The sequence below is a fragment of the Macrotis lagotis genome, chromosome 3, assembly GCF_037893015.1.
Source record: "Macrotis lagotis isolate mMagLag1 chromosome 3, bilby.v1.9.chrom.fasta, whole genome shotgun sequence".
NCBI lineage: Eukaryota > Metazoa > Chordata > Mammalia > Peramelemorphia > Peramelidae > Macrotis > Macrotis lagotis.
Genome location: NC_133660.1, coordinates 71584307 through 71607021, shown reverse-complemented (window position 1 = coordinate 71607021; position 22715 = coordinate 71584307). Strand labels below are relative to the sequence as shown.

The 22715-nt window shown below is 39.6% G+C and overlaps 1 pseudogene; it reads left to right on the top strand.

Moving 5' to 3' along the window:
• Positions 1–3293: 3293 nt before the first annotated feature.
• On the top strand, positions 3294–12653 carry LOC141519137 (zeta-crystallin pseudogene; annotated as a pseudogene).
• The last annotated feature ends 10062 nt before the right edge of the window (positions 12654–22715 follow it).

The window sequence follows — 22715 nt, the reverse complement described above, 5'->3', positions numbered from 1 at the left end:
TTTTAACATAACATAAAAAGCAAAGAAGTGGGCTGGGAAAGAATGAGGAAACAAAAAAAAAACCTGACCATTATTTGATGACAGGGAAGATCAAGACTCAAACCCAGAAGAAAATTGTCAAAGTAACCACATGCAAAATGTGAATTGGAAACAAACCCCAAAAACAAATTCCCCAAACAGCGCAAAAAGGATTTTTAAAATGAAATAAGTAGAAGAAAAATTGGGAAGAGAAATGAGAGGGATGCAAGAAAATCCTGAAAAAAGAGTCAACAGCTTGGTAAAGAAGGGACCAAAATATACTTAAGAAAATACCTCTAAAAAAACAGAATTGGTCAACCACTTTCTGTGGTTAAAGTGACAGAGAAATCCACTGAAATGAAGATACCTTAACAAACAGAATCAGTCAAATGGAAAAAAGAGATAAAAGCTCACAGAAATCCTTAAAAGTTAGAATTTGGGGGCGGCTAGGTGGCGTAGTGGATAAAGCACCGGCCTTGGAGTCAGGAGTACCTGGGTTCAAATCCGGTCTCAGACACTTAATAATTACCTAGCTGTGTGGCCTTGGGCAAGCCACTTAACCCCATTTGCCTTGCAAAAACCTAAAAAAAAAAAAAAAGTTAGAATTTGGCAAATGGAAGTTAATGACTCCATGAAATACCAAGAAACAAATCAAATAATTGAAAAAGATAGAAGTTATATTAAATTGAACTAAAAAGAGGTGAGAAAGAGGGATTCAGTGAGAGAATCAGGAAGAGAGAAAAACGGAAAATTATCTCACATAAAAGAATTGTGAAAGGAAGAACCTTTACAATAGAAGACAAGATTGGGATTGGGTGGGATGGAGAGCAATGCTTGAATCTTACTCTCATCAATAATTTTATCAGAGAATAACGACCATGAGATAACATACCAAAATTTATGGGATGCAGCCAAAGCGGTACTTAATATCACAATGCATAAATCAATAAAGCAAAAAAACAGATCAATGAATTGGGCATGTAACTACAAAAACTAGAAAAAGAAAAAATTTTAAATCCTCAATTAAATACTAATGTGGAAATCATGAAAATCAAAGAAGAAATTAATAAAATTGAAAGTTTGAACATTGAACTAATAAATAAAAGAGCTGGTTTCATTTTTTTCAATTTTTTAAAAAGGTTTTATTTATTTTGAGTTTTATAATTTTTCTCCTATCATGCTTCTCTCCCCCCACCCCACCCCCCACAGAAGGTAGTCTGTTAGTCTTTACATTGTTTCCATGGTATACATTGATCTAAGTTGAATGTGATGAGAGAGAAATCATATCCCTTTTTTTTTAAGTTTTTTTTTCAAGGCAAATGGGGCTAAGTGGCTTGCCCAAGGCCACACAGCTAGGTAATTATTAAGTGTCTGAGACTGAATTTGAACCCAGGTACTCCTGACTCCAGGGCCAGTGCTTTCTCCACTGGACCACCTAGCCACCCGGAGAAATCATATCTGTAAGGAAGAAAAATAAAGTATAAGAGATAGCAAAATTACATAATAAGATAACAGTTTTTTTCCTAAATTAAAAGTAATAGTCTGGTCTTTGTTTAAACTCCACAATTCTTTCTCTGGATACAGATGGTATTCTCCATCACAAACAGCTGCAAATTGTCCCTGATTGCTGCACTGATGGAATGAGCAAGTCCATCAAGATTGATCATCACCCCCATGTTGCTATTAGGGTGTAGAGTGTTTTTCTGGTTCTGCTCATCTCACTCAGCATCAGTTCATGCAAATCCTTCCAGGCTTCCCTGAATTCCCATCCCTCCTGGTTTCTAATAGAACAATAGTGTTCCATGACATGCATATATCAGTTTGTTAAGCCATTCCCCAATTGAAGAACATTTACTTTGTTGCCCTTTGGGCATAATTCCAAATTGCTCTCCAGAAAGGTTGGATGAGTGCACAGCTCCATTCATTTTTTTTTTTAGGTTTTTACAAGGCAGTGGGGTTAAGTGGCTTGCACAAAGCCACACAGCTAGATAATTATTAAGTGTCTGAGGCCAGATTTGAACTCAGGTACTCCTGACTCCAGGGCCGGTGCTCTATCCACTGCACTACCTAGCCGCCCCAGCTCCATTCATTTTTTAAAAAATCAATAAATTGATAAAACATAAGTTATTTTTTAAGAGGGAAATCAAATTACCAATATTAAAAATGAAAGGGGTGAATTCATCCCCAATGAAGAAGAAATGAAAGCAAATTATTAGGGAATATTTTGCCCAAATGTATGATAATAAATCTTGCAATCTATTGAAATGGATAAATACTAACAAAAATATAAGTTGCCCACATTAACAGGAGAAAATAAAATGCTTAACTTTTTTTTTTGGTTTTTGCAAGGCTATGGGGTTAAGTGATTTGCCCAAGGTCACACAGGCTGGATTTGAACTCATGTCCTCCTGACTCCAAGTCCAGTGCTCCATACACTGTACAACCTAGCTGCCCCCAGGGGCAAGTCACTCTTAAATCCCATTGCCTTAAATAAATAAATAAAAATAAATAAAGTAACTTTGGCAGAAGTCTAACTGCCAAAACAAACCCAGAACTATATGGACACAATTATAAAACACTCTACACAAATAAAGTCAAATCCAAACAGGTAGAGAAATATTTATTGCTTTTGAGTAGTCCAAGACAAGAATGAAAATTCTGCCTATAAATTAATTTACTTATTCAGGGCCAGAACAGTCAAACTACCAAAAATTATTTATAGTGATAGAGAAAAATAACAAATTTCATCTGGAAAAACAAAAGGGTCAAGAATATCAGGGGAATCGATCAAAAAAATGTGAAGGTTGCCTAGGAATACCAGATACCCAACTGTATTACAAAGGGATAATCATCAAATAATCTTGTCCTAGGCCAAGATGGTGGCAAGGGTAGGATTTCCCAGAAGCTCTCCTCCAAAATACTCCAAAAACCTTAAAATTATGACTTAACTAAATCTTCAAGAAGCAGAACCCGCAGAAAAACTCAGTGAGGCAATTCTCCAGCCCAAGGTAACTTGGAAAAGTAAGTGAAGGCTCTGTTCCATGGGATTGGAGGGGAGGGCAGCACAGCCAGAATCATGCTGTACTGGAGTGAAGTAGCTTTAGCCTTTCAGGAACAGCCCAAAGCACTTTGGTCTTTGGGGGCGCCAGCTCCTGGCAGCAGAAACCATTTCCAGATTTTCCAAACCAGGGATCACCAAGCACAACTTGGAAGATCAATGGGAAAACCTCTGCCAGAGTGAGCATAGATCCAAGGCCAGCCTGCTCAGTGCAGCCATGGCCCTTGGCATAGCCCTAGTTTGGGAAACAGAAGCAACCCTGCAGTGCTGCCCAGAAAGGAACTGCCCAGCAGCTGCACCCAGAGTGCTCAACCCACAGAAGGTAAGGGGGGTGGGAGGAGACTGTCATGGTCTCTCCTCTGTCCTTAGGACAGGACTCTGATGCTTTGTCCACATTCAGACCCTGGTTACAATCTGGGAAAAGCCCCCCCCAAAAAAAATGCCATAGAGTAGGGACCCTCATCACAGTTCCACAGCAAAGGAAAGTATTTGTGGTCATCCACAGACCAGAGCACAGGCAAGAGAGCAGTCAGAGCCTCTCATAAGACCTTGAAGGAACTGAGATCCTTGCTGGGGTGTTCCAATAACACTAGGGAAGTACATCAAAATCAGGGCATAAGATGGGGAAATGAGTAAACAGAAAAAAAAAAAAAAGAACTTGACCATAGACAATTACTTTGGTCACACTGAGGATCAAAAAAAAAAAAAAAAAAACACCCCAAAGATGGCAAAGTCAAAATTTCTCTATCCAAAAACCGAGAAAAATAGGAATTGATCTCAGGCAATGGATGAGCACAAAAAGATTTTGAAAAATCATGTAAAGGAGGTAGAGGAAAAATTGGGAAGAGAAATGGGAGCAATGTAGGAAAATCAAGAAAACTAAGTCAGCAGCTTAGTCAAGGAGATCCAAAAAAAAAAAAATGATGAAGAAAGCAACATGTTAAAAACCAGTTTAGGGTGGATCCAAGGTGGTGGAATGAAGGTAGGAATTCCCAGAAACTCCTCACCCCCCCCCAAACTCCAAAAGTCATCAGATTATGACTCTAACCAAAATTTAGAGGGGCAGAACACACAGAAAGACTGAGTGATGCAATTTCCCAGTCCAAGACAACTTAGAAGATCCTCAAGAAAGGTCTGTTCCACTGGAACCAGAAGTTGGAAAAAAGCCGCAGTGCAACCACAGCCAGAAGAGGTGGAGAGAGAATTCGACCTCATCAGAGTGAGTATGGTGCAGAGCGCCAGCCTCAGAGCAGTCCTGAAGTGAGAACCTGCAGCAGGAGTGGGCAGAGCCATCCAGCAAGTCCAGAGCTATCAGCCCATAGTTGGTAAGGGGTTTGGGAGAGACTGCAGAGTTCCCTCTGCTCTCCCTGGGGTAGGACTCAGCTGTTTTCCCACACTCAGATCCAGGTTGTAGTCTAGGCCCCCACCACACCACAAGAGCTGAACAGGGACACTCCTTGCAGCTCCAGGGCAAAGGGGAAGGCCTGAACAGAAGCAAGAGAATAGTCAGAGCCTCTCATAAGACCTTGGAGGAATTACGGTCCCTGTGGGTTGTCCCAAAAAAAACCCAAAGCCTTGGAAGTGTGATATATCAGACAAAGGCTGAGGAAATGAGCAAACAACAGAAAAAAAAAAAAGAATCTGAGCACAGAAAATTAATTTGGTCCCATGGAGGATCAAAATACATACTCAGAAGATGACAGAGTTGAAGCTTCTATATCTAAAACCTCCAAAAGAAATAGAAAATGGGTTCAGGCTATGGATGAGCTCAAAAAAAGATTTTGAAAAGCAATTAAGGGAGTTAGAGGAAAAATTGGGAGGAGAAATGAGAGATGCAGGTAAAATATGAAAACCAAGTCAGCAACTTGGTGAAAGAAATACAAAAAAAATACTGAAGAAAATAACTTATTTAAAATCAGTTTAGGGGGAGGCTAGGTGGTGCAGTGGATAGAGCACCAGCCCTGGAGTGAGGAGTACCTGAGTTCAAATCTTACCTCAGACAATTACCTAGCTGTGTGGCTTTGGGCAAGTCACTTAACCTCACTTGCCTTGCAAAATCCTTAAAAAAAAAAGTTTAGGCCAAATGGAAAAATCAACACAAAAAAGAAAAGAGGAGAAAAATGCCTTGAAAAGCAGAATTGGCCGGCTAGAAAAGGAGATAAAAAAAAGTTCTGAAGAAAATAACTTTTGGGGGCGGGGCCAAGATGGCAACAAGAGAGGATCTTCTCTGAGGTGCTCTCTTATAACACTTATAAACTAAGGACTCTAACTAAACTTTCAAGAGACAGAACCCACAGAGGAACCCAGTGAGGCAGTTCTCCTACTTAAGGTAACATGGAAAAGAGCAGAAAGGCTCTGCTCTCCAGGATTGGAGGGGCGGCCAGCCAGAGCAAAAGAACTTCAGCCTCCTGGAAGCAGCCCCAGGGCGCTGGGAGCCATGGCTCACAGCGGTGGAGGGGAGTTTCCTGATTTACTCCCTGGGGAGCACCGGGCACAACTTGGGGGAACAGCGGGGGACCTCTGCCAGAGCAAGCGCATGAAACCCAGCCCTCAGGGCACACAGCAAGTAGCTTGGGCACAGCAGTCCAGATCCAGGAACAGGAAGCAGAATCCAGTAAGCAGGAGCCTCCAAGGCATGAGCTCGCTGAGCCTAGGGACAGAATAGAGAGAGACTGCTCAGCTCTGTCCTCTGTCCCTGGAACAGGACTCTGAGGTTCTGACCACATTCAGATCCTGATCGAAGTCTAGGCCCCCCCATAGAACAGCAGGGTTCCCCCCCCACCTCAGACCCATGGCAGAGGGGGGCACTTATGGTCATTCACAGACCAGGAGGGAGGACAGAGCCTCACACACTGAGACCCTTGTGGGGGTGTCCCAAAAGCTCAGGAAGCACCCCCAAAACAGGCTAAGGCTGGAAAAATGAGCAAGCAGAGAAAAAAAGAGCAACACCATTGAGAAATATTTTGCATGTGAGCCCAAGAAGGGTCAAAACACTCAGTCTGATGAGGAAGCACAAGCTCCTGCATCTAAAGACTCCAAGAAAAATAGAAATGGGGCTCAGGCTATGACAGAGCTCAAAAAAAGACTTTGAAAATCAAATGAGGGAGATAGAAGAAAAACTGGGAAAAGAAATGAGAGAGATGCAGGAAAAGCATGAAAATGAAGTCAGCAGCCTAGTCAATGAAATCCAAAAAAATGCTGAAGAAAATAGCATGGGTTTTTTTTTAGGTTTTTGCAAGGCAAATGGGGTTAAATAGCTTGCCCAAGGCCACACAGCTAGGTAATTATTAAGTGTCTGAGACCGGATTTGAACTCAGGTACTCCTGAGTCCAGGGCCGATGCTTTATCCACTGCATCACCTAGCTGCCCCAGAAAATAGCATGTTAAAAACCAGCATAGGTCAAATGGATAAAACAATTCAAAAAAGTTATTGAGGAGAAGAATGCTTTAAAAAGCAGAATTGGCCAGATGGAAAAAGAGTTAAGAAAGCTATTTGAGGAAAACAAATCCTTCAGACAAAGAATAGAACTCAGGGAGATTGCTGATTTTATGAGAAATCAGGATTCAATACTTCAAAACCAAAAAAAAATGAAAAATTACAAGAAAATGTGAAACATCTCATTGAAAAAACAACTAATATGGAAAACAGATTTAGGAAAGATAATTTAAAAATTACTGGAATACCTGAAAGTCAGGATCAGGAAAAGAGCCTTGACATCATTTTCAAAGAATTACTACAGGAAAATTGCCCTGATATCCTAGAAGCAGAGGGTAAAATAGAAATGGAGAGAATCCACCAATCCCCCTGAGAAAGAGATCCCCAAAAAATGAACCCCCAGGAATATTATAGCCAAGTTCCAGAAATCCCAAGTCAAAGAGAAAATATTACAAGCAGCCAGAAGGACACAATTCAAATACCATGAAGCTGCAATCAGGTTCTCACAGGACTTAGCAGCAACTACATTAAAAGCTCATAGGACTTGGAATATAATATTCCGGAAGGCAAAAGAGCTTAGAATGCAACTGAGAATTAACTACCCAGCAAAACTGAATGTCCTCTTCCAGGGAAAGAAATGGACTTTCATTGAACCAGGGGAATTTCAAATGTTCCTTCCTGTTGGAATGGACAGAGCTGAACAGAAGGTTTGATCTTCAAATACAAGACTCAGGTGAAGCATAGAGATTGGAAAAGGGGAAAATATGAGGGACTTAATGATCATGAACTGCATGTATTCCTGTATAGAAAAATGCTACTGATAATACTCATATGAACCTTCTCAATTAACAGAGCAGGTAGAAGGAGCTTTTATAGATGAAGCACAGGAGAAAGCTGAATTCGAAGATAAAATATGGTGTAAAAATGGAGTCAATAGAAAAAAGGGAAATGTAATGGGAGAAAGACAAAGGAGAAGGGGACTAGGCCAAGATATTTCATATAACATTTTTCTTTATTCCAATGAGCTATTGCAATGATATGGAGGGGGGGAAGGCAAGGGGGAATAAGGGAATCTTTGCTCTCATCAGAGGTGGCTAGGATAGGAAACAGCATACATATTCAATGGGGTATAGGCATCTGGAGTAAGAAGGGGGGGATGGGGGAAGGGGGGGATGTGAATGATGGAGAAGAGGATGAACCATGGGGCGGGGAGTGGTCAGATATAACACATTTTCTTATTTCTTCTTGCAAGGGGCTGGGATTGGATGGCCTGTCCGGGACCATAGGGCCAGGTGGATGCTGGGCCTAAAGGATGGTATGTGGGTTGGGGCCTCTTGGCCTCAGGGCCAGTGATCTGTCTGCTGTGCCACTCAGCTACTCTACAGCAGAGTCAGAGTGAAAGGAGAGAGAAAATATAGTACATGGTAGTGGAGAAATATCAAAGGAGGGAGTTGAGATCAGCAGTGGAAACAGTGGAAAAATATGTAAGTAACTTTTGTGATGGACTTATTATAAAGAATTTGATCCACCAGCGAGAGAGCTGGTAGTGTTGGAACACAAACTGAAGCACATTTTTTGTTATTATTATTATTTTGGGGGAGTGCAAGGCAAATGGGGCTGGGTGGCCTGACTGGGGCTGCATAGTGGGATGATCATTGGGTATCTGAGGCCAGATTTGGACCTGGTTGCTCCTGGCTCAAGGGCCAATGCTCTGTCCACCACCCAGCTGCCCCTACTATTATTACTATTTTGTTTTATTTTGGGTCTTTTTTTTCCTTTTTTTTTTTGATTTTGCAGGGCAATGGGGTTGGGGTGGCTTGCCTGTCACATAGCTGGGTGATTGTTGGGTGTATGGGGATGGATAAGGGCTCGGGTGCTCTTGGCTCCAGGGCTGTTGCTCTGTCCATTGCGCCACCTCGCCATACCTACAATTATTACTATTATTTTTTTTATTTTAATTTTAATGTTTTTTCTATCCTCTTTACTTTATCACTCAAGTAAGTCTATATTTTGGGGGGGAGGGGGGTATTTTGTTTACTCTTAAACAAGAATATTTTATTAATGTATATAAAAACATTATTTGTAAGAAATGACAATAAATAAATATTAAAAAATATAAGAAACTTTTAAAAGAAAAAACAAATAAATAAATAAATAAAAAAGAAAATAACTCTTTTTTTTAGGGTTTTTTTTTGCAAGGCAAACAGGGTTAAGTGGCTTACCCAAGGCCACACAGCTAGGTAATTATTAAGTGTCTGAGACTGGATTTGAACCCAGGTACTCCTGACTCCAGGGCCGGTGCTTTATCTACTATGCCACCTAGCTGCCCTGAAAATAACTCTTTCAAATGCAGAATGGAACTAAAGGAAAGTGATGACTTTGCAAGAACTCAGGAAGAAATAAAACTATTGCAAAAAAGAAATATTAGAAGAAATATCTCATTGGAAAAACAACAAAACGGGAAAACAGATCCAGAAGAGATAATTTAAAAATTATTGGGCTACTTGAAGTTCATGACCAGGAAAAGAGCCTTGACTTCATTTTAAAGAAATTCTCCAGGAGAACTGCCCTGAGATCCTAGAAGCAGAGTATAAAATAGAAATTGAAGGAATCCATTAATCTCCTCCTGAAAGAGTTCTAAAAAATAGCCCCAGGGAATATTATAGCCAAATTCCAGAACTCCCAAGTCAAAGAGAAAATATTACAAGCAACCAGAATAAAAGAATTCAGATATCATGGTGCTGTAGTCAGGCTTACACAGGATTTAGCAGTGTGTACATTAACTACCCATAGGGCTTGGAATTTAATATTCCAAAAGGCAAAAGAGTTTGGAATGCAACTAAGAATAAACTACCCAGAAGAACTGGACATTTTCCTCCAGGAGATAAGATGGATTTTCAATGAAACAGGTAAATTTCAAATTTTACTGTTGAAATGACCAGAGCTGGACAGAAAGACTGATCTCCAAGGACAGGACTTGTAGCATAAAGAGGGTGAATGGGAAGGGCAAATTATGAGTGATTTAATGATGGTGAACTGCTTGTATTCCTGCATGGCAAGATAATAACAGAATCTCATAAGAGTTATCTCGATTAATACAGCAGTTAAGGGTAACATATTTAAATATAAGGCACAGGAGAGAGCTGAATATGAAGGTATATTATTAAGATGTTGGGTGAAAAAAGGAATGTACAGGGAGGAAGGGAAAGGACAGGTAGAATGGGCTAAAATATTTCACATAAAAGTGTCAAAAAAAAGCTTTTGGCAGTTAAGTGGAATGGGGGGGAAAGTGAGAGGAAATGAGTGAGTCTTCATTTTCATCAGAAATGGCACAGATAGGAAACAACATACACATTTATTAGGGCATAGAAATCTTTCACCCTAGAGGTAAAAAGAGAGGAAGGGGATGGGAGAAAGGGAATGGGTGTTGGGGGGGGGGGTTGTAGGTCACAGAGGAGAGGGGAGATCTTGGGAGAGGGTAGTCAGATTCAACATACTTTTATTGTTTTTTGCAAGGGGGTGGGATTGTGTGACCTGTCTGCAACCGCACAGCAAGATGATTATTGGATGGCTTGGGTGGGATTTGGACTGTAGTCCTCCTGGCCCCAGGATAGGTGCTCTGTCCACTTCGACACTCAACTGTCCCATAACACATGTTAGAGGAGGAACAAAGTAAAAGGAGAGAGAAAATAGAATAAATTGGAGTAGGGAGGAATGAATGGAGGGAAATACAATCAGCAATAGCAACTGTGGGAAAAAATATGTTAGTAACTTACCTCATAGACTTAGGTTAAAGAATGCAATCCAGACTTCCAGCCAAGATGGCGGAGAGAAGACAGGCACAGTTCTAAAGTCTCCTGATCTCTTCACCATCTATCACATGAAACAACCCTCTTAAAAGAAATCTGACCCACAAAACCCAGAAAGAAAAGCCAGGAGAAAACATCTACCTCAAGATTTGTCTCCGGCAGCAGCTTTGGCCAAATTCAGGTGGGTGAGTCTGGGCTCAGAGAGAGGATCAGCACCTGATCAACCAGATTAACAGCTGAATTGGAACCCGAAGTCTGAGGGCCCGATAGCCGGACCTGCTGGTTCAGCAGTGGGGCTGGACTACGGGTGCGTGAGTCTGCAGGGGAGCAGAGGCACTGGTGTTGGAGCTGTCCCCAGGGAGATCCCAGACAGGGCTGGGGGGAGAGTTGTGAAGCAGGAAGGCTTCAGACACCATCCCTGGGCTCTTCTGATCTGGCTCTCAAATACAAACTCAGACTTCTTCCCTAACAAAAAAATGCAAACTACTTCTGCCTCAGGCCCAGGTGTGTGAGCAGAAGAACCAGCCCAGCTGAAGAATGACTTCAAGGCCAGGGTAAAGCCCACCATTGATTGAAGGCAAAAGAATTCAATAGCTCCAACCCCTCCCTTCAAGGAAAGGGGAGAAGGCCTCAACCAAGGTCACATACACTCCAGAAAAAACAACCAACACCTCCTACTGGCCAGCCAAAGAAACTGCAATCATTGAGTAAAGCTTTTAATGATCCCAAGCCCCTGTGAACCAGCCCCTCCCCAGCTCAAGGTCTTAGCAAAATGAAGAAGGGGCAGGGGAAAGGTAGATCCATAGAAAAATTCTTGGAAGGGAAAGACCCTAACTCAGAGAGACCTGGAACCTCTGAGGAGAATATGATCTGGTCTTCTGCACAGAAAGACTTCCTTGAAGGAACTTTAAAATTTGGGAGAGACAATTAATACCTTGCAACAAGAAAACAAATCCTTAGAAAGTACAATTGGACAAATACAAAAGGAGACTAAATCTCTCAGATCCTCAATTGGACAATTACAAAATGAAAATAAATCTCTCACATTATCAATTGGACAAATACAAAATGAGAATAAACCTCTCATATCATCAATTGGACAAATACAAAATGAGAATAATTCTCTCAGATCCTCAATTGGGCAAATGCAAAAAGAAATGAATTCTCTCAAAACCTCAATTGGTCAAATGGAAAGATCTTTCAAAAGTAGAATTGACCAATTGGAAAAGGAGTTGCAAAAGGTTAATGAAGAAAATTCCTCCTCCAAAAAAAGAATGGAGTCTACAGAAACTAATGACTCCATGAGACAGCAAGAGTCAGTTAAACAAAATCAAAAAATAGAAAAAATAGAAGCAAATGTAAAATAGCTCATCAACAAAACCACTGACCTCGAGAATAGAATGAGAAGGGGCAACCTGAAAATTATAGGACTTCCTGAAAACATTGAAGAGAAAAAAAGCCTGGACTTAATATTACAGGATCTAGTGATGGAAAACTGCCCTGATATCATGGAATCAGGGGACAAAATAGTTATTGAAAGAGTACATTGGGATGTGAGGGTGATCTGGTGGTGACATCTGTCACCCCATTGCTCGCCAAGGTTGAAGGTGCATCCATAGGGATCCCATATTTTACTGCCTACTGTGCCCTGATGCACAGTGCCCAGGTCAAACCTGGAGGGATTGTGCTTGTTCACAGGGCCAGCGGAGGAGTTGGAATTGCGGCCTGCCAGATTACCAGAGCATATGGCCTCCAGGTTTTGGGCACAGCCGGTATAGAGCAGGGCAGGAAAATCGTTCTGAATAATGGAGCCCACAAGGTCTTCAATTACCGAAAGGCTAATTATATTAATAAGATCAAGGAACATGTTGGAGAGAATGGCGTGAATGTAATCATTGAAATGGCATCTCACCTCAACCTCCACAATGATTTTCAGCTTCTTTCCTATGGAGGAAGAGTGATAATTGTTGGCTCCAGGGGTTCCATAGAAATAAACCCCAGGGACACCATGAAGAAGGAAATCAGCATCATTGGCATTGCTTTATATAGCTCCTCCACAGAGGACTTCTTGCAGTCTCTGGCCACTCTGTTGGCTGGCATTGAGACGGGTTGGCTGCAGCCTGTGATCGGGCCTAATTACCTGCTGGAGAATGCCTCCCAGGCCCATGAAGATATCGTCAACTACCAAGGGGCTTCAGGAAAGATGATTCTGGTCATGGTCTGATGCTGCCCAGTCCAGTGAGGACTGTGGCTACAGTGAGAGGCTTTTCTGCCCTTCCCTCTTGAGCTTGTGAGCAACAGGCATGGGTATAATAAGTGGCACCTTCTTCACCCTTGGGTGAGCCCAAGGGTAATGCTTTGTCATTGTTGGCCTTCATCAATAAAGTATATTAGTAATAGTGAAAAAAAAAGAGTACATTGATTCCCACCAGAAAAAGATCCTAAAATGAAAACACCAAGGAATGTTGTGGCCAAACTCCAGAACTATCAGATAAAAGAGAAAATCCTGCAAGCAGCCAGAAAGAAACAATTTAAATATCAAGGAGACACAGTAAGGATCACGCAGGACCTGGCTACATCAACCTTAAGGGATTGAAGGGCCTGGAATGAGATATTTCGAAGAGCAAGGGAGCTTGGAATGCAGCCAGGAATCTACTTTCCTGTAAAGCTGAGCCTTCACTTCCAGGGTAAAAAGATGGACATTTAATGAAATGGAAGAATTCCAAAAATTTCTGATGAAAAGGCCAGGGCTAAACAGAAAATTTGGACATCAAACAGGAGGTTCAAGAGACACATGGAAAGGTAAAAAAAATGATGGCGGTAAAAGGAAAAAAAATGCAATCCAGTAAGTTGAAACTGGCTATGGGGGGAAAAAGATTCTCATAAATCTTGAGAATTGTAACTCTAACAGAGAGAATATAGCTAGCCAGAAATTATGGACATTCATGACCTATCCATGAGACTGCTATCTAAAGAGATGTAATTGGCTTTAACCCCACTTGGGAGAAAGACCCTAATAACTCTCAGGAATTTTGATTCTATTCAATAGAATATACTGAATTAGAAGGGACAGACACTCAGAATTTTCTATGACTTAGAATGATCTAAAAACCACTACCTCCTTAAAAAGGGGGACAGGAAAGAGACTGGAAGAGGGAGGGGAGTGAATGGGGGTAAATCTCATTACACTAAGAGGTACAAAAAAAAAAACCTATGGTAATAGAGGGGAAGAAGGGAGCAGATGAGAAACACCTGAATCTTCTTCTCATCAGACTTGGCTTAAAGTCAACCTACACATACTCAGTTAACTTATAAAACATCTAAAATTTCTAGTATTAAAAGAGGAAAAGGGGAGGGGGGGACAGAGAAAGGGAAGGGGAGTGGGGGGAAAAGGGGAAATAACAAAAGAAAGGGAAGGGAAAAGGGGAAAGGGGAAAGAAAGGGGAGGGGTGATATAGAAGGGCAAACATATTGAAGAGTGTGGTATTCAGAAACAAAATACTGGGGAATATGGATAAAGGGAGGAGAAAGGGGGGGAAATACAAACAGAGAGAAGATAGCATGGAGGGCAATAAAGAATTAGTAATAATAACCTTGAATGTGAAGGGATGAACTCTCCCTTAAAACATAAGCAAATAGCTGAGTGGATTAAAAACCAGAATCTTACAATATGCTGCTTACAAGAAAATCATCTGAAGCAGTGAGATACATATAGAGTAAAGGTAAAAGGTTGGAGCAAAATATATCGTACTTCAGCTGAAGTAAAAAAAAAAGCAGGGGTAGCAATCCTTATCTCAGACAAAGCAGCAGCAAAAAATAGATAGTGTTAAAAGAGGTAAGGAAGGAAACTTTATCCTACTAAAAGGTACCATAGACAATAAAGTCATTTCAATATTAAATATATATGCACCCAGTGGGACAGCACCCAAATTCTTGGAGGAGAAGCTGAAAGAACTACAGGAAGACATAGACAGCAAAACTCTACTAGTGGGAGACCTCAACCTCCCACTATCAGATCTAGATCAATCCAATCATAAAATAATCAAGAAAGAAGTTAAGGAGGTAAATAGATTGTTAGAAAAATTAGATATGGTATACTTATGGCAGAAACTGAATGGGGATAGAAAGGAATATACCTTTTTCTCTTCAGTACATGGAACTTATACAAAAATTGACCATGTACCAGGACATAAAAACCTAATGATCAACTGCAGAAAGGCAGAAAGAGTGACCACATCTTTCTCAGATCACAATGCAATAAAAGTTATATGTAATACTGGGCCAAGGAGATATAGACCCAGAACAATTTGGAAACTGAATAACCTCATTTTAAAAAATGAGTGGACCAAAAAACAAATTATAGAAAGAATTAACCATTTTATCCTAGATAATGATAATAATGAAACAACATACCAAAACCTATGGGATTCATTCAAAGCAACTCTCAGGGGATATGTTATAGCTCTAAATGCTTACATGAATAAATTGAAAAAAGAGGAAATCAATGAACTAAACATGAAACCAAAAAAATTAGAGAAAGAACAAATCAAAAATCCCCAATTAAATACTAAATTAGAAATTCTAAAAATTAAAGGAGAAATTAATAAAATAAAAAGCAAAAAAACTATTGAATTAATATATAAAACCAAAATTTGGTATTATGAAAAAACCAATAAAATTGATAAACCTCTGGTCAATTTGATTAAAAAAAAGAAAGAAGAAAACCAAATTGCTAGTATCATAAATGAAAAAGGTGAACTCACCACCAATGAGGAAGAAATTAAAGTAATAATTCAAAATTACTTTGCCCCACTCTATGCCAATAAATTTGATAATCTAAGTGAAATGGATGAATGTTTACAAAAATATAAGTTGCCCAGGTTAAATGAAGAAGAGATTAAATACCTAAACAACCCTATCTCAGAAAAACAAATTCAACAAGACATTATTGAACTCGCTAAGAAAAATTCTTTAGGGCCTGATGGATTCACAAGTGAATTCTACCAGACATTTAAGGAACAATTGGTTCCAATTCTATATAAACTCTTTGGAAAAATAGGGAAAGATGGAACTCTGCCTAACTCTTTCTATGAAACCAATATGGTGCTGTTACCTAAACCAGGAAGAGTTAAAACAGAGAAAGACAATTATAGACCTATTTCCCTGATGAATATAGATGCAAAAATCCTAAATAAAGTCTTAGCAAAATGATTACAGGTTATCACTAGGATAATACATTATGATCAAGTAGGATTTATTCCAGGAATGCAGGGTTGGTTCAATATTAGGAAAACTGTTAGCATACTCAATTATATCAACAACAAACCCATCAGAAATCATATGATCATATCAATAGATGCTGAAAAAGCTTTTGACAAAATACAGCATCCATTCCTATTAAAAACACTAGAGAGTGTAGCAATAAATGGACTGTTCCTTAAAATAATTAGCAGTATCTATCTGAAACCATCAACAAGCATTATATTCAATGAGGAGAGGCTAGAGGCATTCCCAATAAGAAACAAGGGTAAAACAAGAAACATTCCCAAGATGAAACAAGGGTGCCCATTATCACCACTACTATTCAATATTGTATTAGAAATGTTAGCATCAGCAATTAGAGAAGAAAAAGAAATTGAAGGAATTAGAATTGGGAAGGAAGAGACAAAACTCTCACTCTTTGCAGATGACATGATGGTCTACCTAGAGAATCCCAAGAAATTATCCAAAAAAGTACTGGAAACAATTAGCAATTTTAGCAAAGTTGCAGGTTATAAAATAAACCCTCATAAATCCTCAACTTTTCTTTATATGTCTAGAAAGATACAGCAGGAAGAGCTAGAAAGAGAAATCCCATTCAAAGTAACCTCAGACAGTATAAAATACTTGGGAGTCTATTTGCCAAGACAGACTCAGAATCTTTTTTTGAAAACAATTATAAAACACTTCTCACACAAATTAAATTAGATTTAAATAACTGGGCAAATATCAACTGCTCATGGATAGGTAGAGCTAATATAATAAAAATGACAATTCTACCAAAACTAAACTATCTGCTTAGTGCCCTACCAATCAAAATTCCAAAAAATTACTTTAAAGAGTAAATTCATATGGAGAAATAAAAAGTCAAGAATTGCCAGGAGCTTAAAGAAAAAAAGTGTAAAAAAAGGTGGCTTAGCCCTACCTGATCTCAAATTATATTATAAAGCATTAGTCATCAAAATTGTTTGGTATTGGCTAAGAAATAGAGTGGTGGACCAGTGGAATAGACTAGGTGTAAAAGCAGGAGATGATTACAGTAATCTGCTTTTTGATAAACCCAAAGAGTCCAGCCATTGGGATAAAAACTCCCTCTTTGATAAAAACTACTGGGATAATTGGAAGTTAGTATAGAAGAAACTTAGATTAGATCAACACCTCACACCCTTTACCAAGATAAGATCCAAATGGTTACAGGATTTAGACATAAAAAAACAATACTAAAAAAACAAATTAGAAGATCAAGGATTAGTTTACCTGTCAGAACTATGGAAAGGGGAGCAGTTTATGACTAAGGAAGAGTTGGAGAACATCACCAAAAACCAATTAGATGATTTTGATTAATTTAATATTTATTTATTCTCATTTTGTACAAATAATGTTTTTATACATTAATAAAATATTCTTGTTTAAGAGTAAACAAAATACTCTCTCCCCCAAACAATATAGACTCACTTGAGTGATAAAGTAAAGGGGAGAGAAAAAAAATTAAAATTAAAATAAAAAAGTAATACTAATAATTGTAGGTATGGCCAGGTGGCACAGTGGACAGAGCACTAGCCCATGGAGTACCAGCCCTGGAGCCAGGAGCACCCGAGCCCAAATCTGGCCTCATGTACCCAACAATCAGCTCAGCCCCACTGCCCTGCAAAAACCAAAAGAAAAAAGAAAAAAAAGGACCCAAAATAAAATAAAATAGTAATAATAGTAGGGGCAGCTGGGTGGCGGACAGAGCACTAGCCCTTGAGCCAGGAGCACCTGGGTCCCAATCTGGCTTCAGACACCCAACAATCACCCTGCTATGCAGTCCCATGCAGGCCACCCAGCCCCAAAATAATAATAATAATAAAAAATGTGCTTTAGTCTGTGTTCCAACACCACCAGCTCTGTCGCAGGTCCATCACAAAAGTTACTTCCATATTTTTCCACCATTGCCATTGCTGATCGCAACTCCCTCCTTTTGTATTTCTCCACTACCATGTACTATATTTTCTCTCTCCTTTCACTCTGACTCTGCTGTAGAGTAGCTGAGTGGCACAGCAGACAGATCCCTAGCCCTGGGGCCAAGAGGCCATGAGCCCACATACCATCCCTTAGGCCCAGCATCCACCTGGCCCTATGATCCCGGACAGGCCTTCCAATCCCAGCCCCTTGCAAGAAGTAAAAAAGAAAATGTGTTATATCTGACCACTCTCTTCCCATGGTCCATCCTCTCCTCTATCACTCACATCCCCCCCTTCCCCCTGTCCCCCCTCTCTCCTTCTTATTCCAGATGCCTATACCCCATTGAGTGTATATGCTGTTTCCTCTCCTAGCCACCTCTGATGAGAGTGAAGATTGCCTCATTCCCCCTTGCCTTCCATATCATTGCAATAGCTCATTGGAATAAAGAAAAATCTTATTATATGAAATATCTTAGCCTATTCCCCCTCTCCTTTTTCTTTCTCACATTACATTTCCCTTTTTTCTATTGACTCCATTTTTACACCATATTTTATCTTCAAATTCAGCTTTCTCCTGTGCTTCATCTATAAAAGCTCCTTTTACCTGCTCTGTTAATTGAGAAGGTTCATATGAGTATTATCAGTGTCATTTTTCTATACAGGAATACATGCAGTTCATCATCATTAAGTCCCTCATATTTCCCCCTTCTCCTCCAATCTCTATGCTTCACCTGAGTCCTGTATTTGAAGATCAAACCTTCTGTTCATCTCTGGCTATTCCAACAGGAACATTTGAAATTCCCCTGGTTCATTGAAAGTCCATCTTTTAATAAAATTTTTAAAAAAGGATGCAATCCATTTCGGTCATAGAGCTGATGGTATCTGAACATGCACTGAAATACTTTTTTTCCTCTCTTTCACTTTATTTTTTGTGAGGTTTTTATTGTGGCCAGAAGAGAGAGATTATGTTAACTCTTACAACAAGATTATTTTAGTAATGTGTAAATAAATAATAAAGTATAAATTAAAGTGAACACAATAGAAAAAAATTAATCTGGTACTGGCTAAGAAACAGAATGGTGGATTAGTGGAATAGATTAGGTACATAATATATAGCAGCAAATGATCACTGTAATCTAGTATTTAATAAACTCAAAGATCCAATCTTTCAGGACAAGAATTCAATATCTGACAAAAGTTTCTGGGAAAACTGGAAAGCAGTTAGGCAGAAACTTGGTAGAGACCAACAGCTTACACTATGTACTACATGATTTAGATATGAACGGTGATACCAAGGGAAAACTAGGGGAGCATGGAATTTTTAACCTATCTGCTCTATGGATAAGGGAAGAGTTTATTACCAAAGAAGAGATAGAAAACATCACAGGAAGCAAAATGGAAAATTTTGAATTAAATTAAAAAGGTTTTGCACAAATAAATCCAAATGCAACCAAGATTAGAAGACCTCATTTCTCAAATATATAGAGAACTGCGTCCAATTTATAAAATACACGTCATTACCCAATTGATAAGTGGTCAAAGGAAATAAATTGGCAGTTTTCAGATGAAGAAATTAAAACTATCTATATTTATCTGAAAAAATGCTCTAAATAATTTTTGATTAAAGAAATACAAATTAAAACAACTCTGAGGTACCATCTCACACTTATCAGATTGGTCAATATGACAAAAAAGGAAAATGATCAATGTTTGAGGGGATGTGGGAAAACTGGGACACTAATGATTTGTTTGTGAAGTTGTTAACTGTTCCAACCATTCTGAAGAGCAATTTGGAACTATGGCAACAGGGCAATAAAACTGTGCATATCTTTTGATCCAGCAATACCACCTAGGTTTGTATTCCAAAGAGGTCATAAAAAAAAAGGGGAAAAGACTCAACATTTACAAAAAAGATTTAAAGAAGCTCTTTTTTTTTAGTAGTAAAGAATTAGAAATTGAGGTGTTGTTCATCAATTGGGAAATGGATGAGCAGGTTATGGTAGATGAATGTAATTGAGTATTATTGTTCTGTAAGAAATCATGGACTGACAGATTTCAGAAAAATGTGGTAAGACAGGAACTGATGCTGAGTGAAATGACCTGTACCAGGAATGCATTGTACACATTAATAGCAATAAGATGAACAACCATGATAGACTTAGCTTTTCTCAGCAGTACAAGTACTATGTACATCCAAAGAAAGAACTATGGAGTCTGAATATAGAGGAAAGTATACAATTTTCATTTTTAAAAATTTGCCTTGTTTGAGAGGGGAGCCAAGATGGCAGAGGAGTGGCAGAAATTCCCAGGAGCTCTCTTCCAGAAAACTCCAAATGCCTTAAAATTATGATGCTTACCAAATTCTAGAATGGCAGAACCCATAATAAAAGATTGCATGAAACAATTTTTTGGCCCAATAAGATCCAACAGAAGGGTCTGTTCCCCTGGAGTTGGAGCATCAGTCTTTCAGGAGCAGCCTGAGGGGCTCCTGGATCTCTGGATGTGCCTGAGTCCCTGGTGGCAGGGCAGGTTCCAGACCTCTCAGCCCAGGGACTCCAAGGAAAACTTGGAAGGTCAGCAGGAAAACTCTGCCAGAGTGAGCATGAATGGCAAGCCAGCACAGCCCCACCCCAGGAACCAGAAGCAGGCCTGCAGAGCCACCCAGCAGCTGCTTCCAGAGTACTCAGTACATGAATGGGAGAGGTCGGGGACACTGCAGAGGTCTCTCTGCTATCCCTATGAGAGAACCCTACTTTTTTGCCCATGCTGAAATCCAGGTCAAAATCTGGGGTCCCATTCTGCCGTAGTGGAGCAGGGATCCTTCTCACAGCTCCAGGACAGAGGGGAGTGCTTGTGGTCATCCACAGACCAGAGTACAGGCTAGGAGAGAGAGAGAGAAGGAAAAAAGTTCAAAAGCTTGGGAAAGTGCATAGTCTACCCTGGAAGTAGAACCCCAATTTAACAGAGTTAAAATCAGGTCATACAATGGGGAAATGAGCAAACAACAGAAGAAAAAGTACCTGACCAGAGACAATTACTTTTATCCCATGGAAGATCAAAATGCACAGCCAGAAGATGACAGAGTTAAAATTTCTGTATCCAAAGCCTCCAAGAAAAATATGAATTGGTGTCAGGCTATGGAAGAGCTCAAAAAAGATTTTGAAAAGCAAGATAGGTAAAGGAAAATTTGAGAGAGAAATGAGAGTGATGCAGGAAAATCATGAAAACCAAGCTAGCAACTTGGAGAATGAGATATAAAAACACTGAAGAAAATAATATCTTAAAAACCAGTTTAGGTCAAATGGAAAAAGCAGTCCAAAAAGTTAATGAGGAGAAGAATGCTTTAAAAAGCAGAACTGGCCAAATGGAAAAGCAGATGAAAAAAGCTCTCTGAAAAAAAACAAACATTTTCTTCACATGTAGAATGGAGCTAAGGGAAGCTAATGACTTTGTGAGAAATCAAGAAACAATAAAACAAAACCAAAAGAATAAAAAACTAGAAGAAAATGTGAAAAATCTCATTGGAAAAACAACTGACCTGGAAAACAGATCCAAGAGAGAGAATTTTAAAACTATTGGGCTACTTGAAAGGAAAAGAACCTAGATTTCATTTTTAAAGGAATTCTCCAGGAAAATTGACCTGATATCCTAGAAGCAGATGCTAAAATTAGAAATTGAGGGAATCCACTGATCACCTCTTGAAAGAAATGGCAAAATAAAAATTCCCAGGAATGTTATAGCCAAATTCCAGAATTCTCAAATCAAGGAGAAAACATTACAAGCAATCAGGAAGAAACAATTCAAATATCATGGAGCTGGGGCGAAGCCAAGATGGTGGCATGAAAGCAACATTTCCTGGGAACTCCTTCCCCCAAAACTCCAAAAGCCAACAAATTATGACTCTAGCCAAAATTTAGAGGGGTAGCACCCACAGAAACTGAGTGATACATTTTCCCACTCCAAAATAACTTGGAAGTTCTGCAGAAAAGGTGTGTTTACTGTTGGTGGAGCTGTGAACTCATCCACCCTTTCTGAAGAGCTATTTGGAACTATGCCCAAAGGGCAACAAAAATGTGCATACCCTTTGACCCAGCAATACAACTACTAGGTCTATACCCTGAAGAGATGATGGGAAAGGGTAAAAACATCACTTGTGCAAAAATATTTATAGCAGCCCTGTTTGTGGTGGCAAAGAATTGGAAATCAAGTAAATGTCCTTCAATTGGGGAATGGCTTAGAAACTGTGGTATATGTATGTCATGGAACACTATTGTTCTATTAGAAACCAGGAGGGATGGGATTTCAGGGAAGCCTGGAGGGATTTGCATGAATTGATGCTGAGTGAGATGAGAAGAACCAGAAAAACACTGTACACCCTAACAGCAACATGGGGGTGATGTTCAACCTTGATGGACTCACTCATTCCATCAGTCCAACAATCAGGAACAATTTTGGGCTGTCTGCAAAGGAGAGTGCCATCTGTATCTAGATAAAGAGCCATGGAGTTTGAACACAGTTCAAGGACTATTCCCTTTTATTTAAAAAAAAAAAAAGCAGATATCTTATTGTCTGATCTTGTTATCTCTTAGACTTCTTGTCTCTTCCTTAAGGATATGATTTCTCTCTCATCACACTCAATTTGGATCAATGTACAACATGGAAACAAAGTAAAGACTGACAGATTGCTTTCTGTGGGGGGGGAGAAGTAAGATGGGGGAAGTTGTAAAACTCAAATAATATCTTTAATAAAAAATAAATTTAAAAAAAATGAATAAATTTAAAAAAAAAAAAAAGAAAAGGTGTATTTGACCAGGACCAGGAGTTGGAAAAAGCCCTGGTTGCAGCACAGCCAGGGAACAGCTTGAAGGGGCAGGGAGAGAATTCTGCTACACCATAATGAGTGTGGCGTGAGGAAGCACCAGCCACAGAACCTGTAGTGTGAATCTGGAGAAAGCAACCTGCAACTCCAGAGCACAGCCCACAGACCGTAAGGGGCTCAGGGAAGACTGCAGAAATTTCTCTGCTCTCCCTCAGTGGTAGGACTCTGCTGTTTACCCACACTCAGATCCAGGTTGTAGTTTGGGCTTCCATACTAAGATAGCCAAGCAGGACCCCTCCTTACAGCTCCAGGGCAGAGAACAGTGCTGTGGTCATCTACATATCAAAGAATAGGCAAGAAAGACTCTGCACAT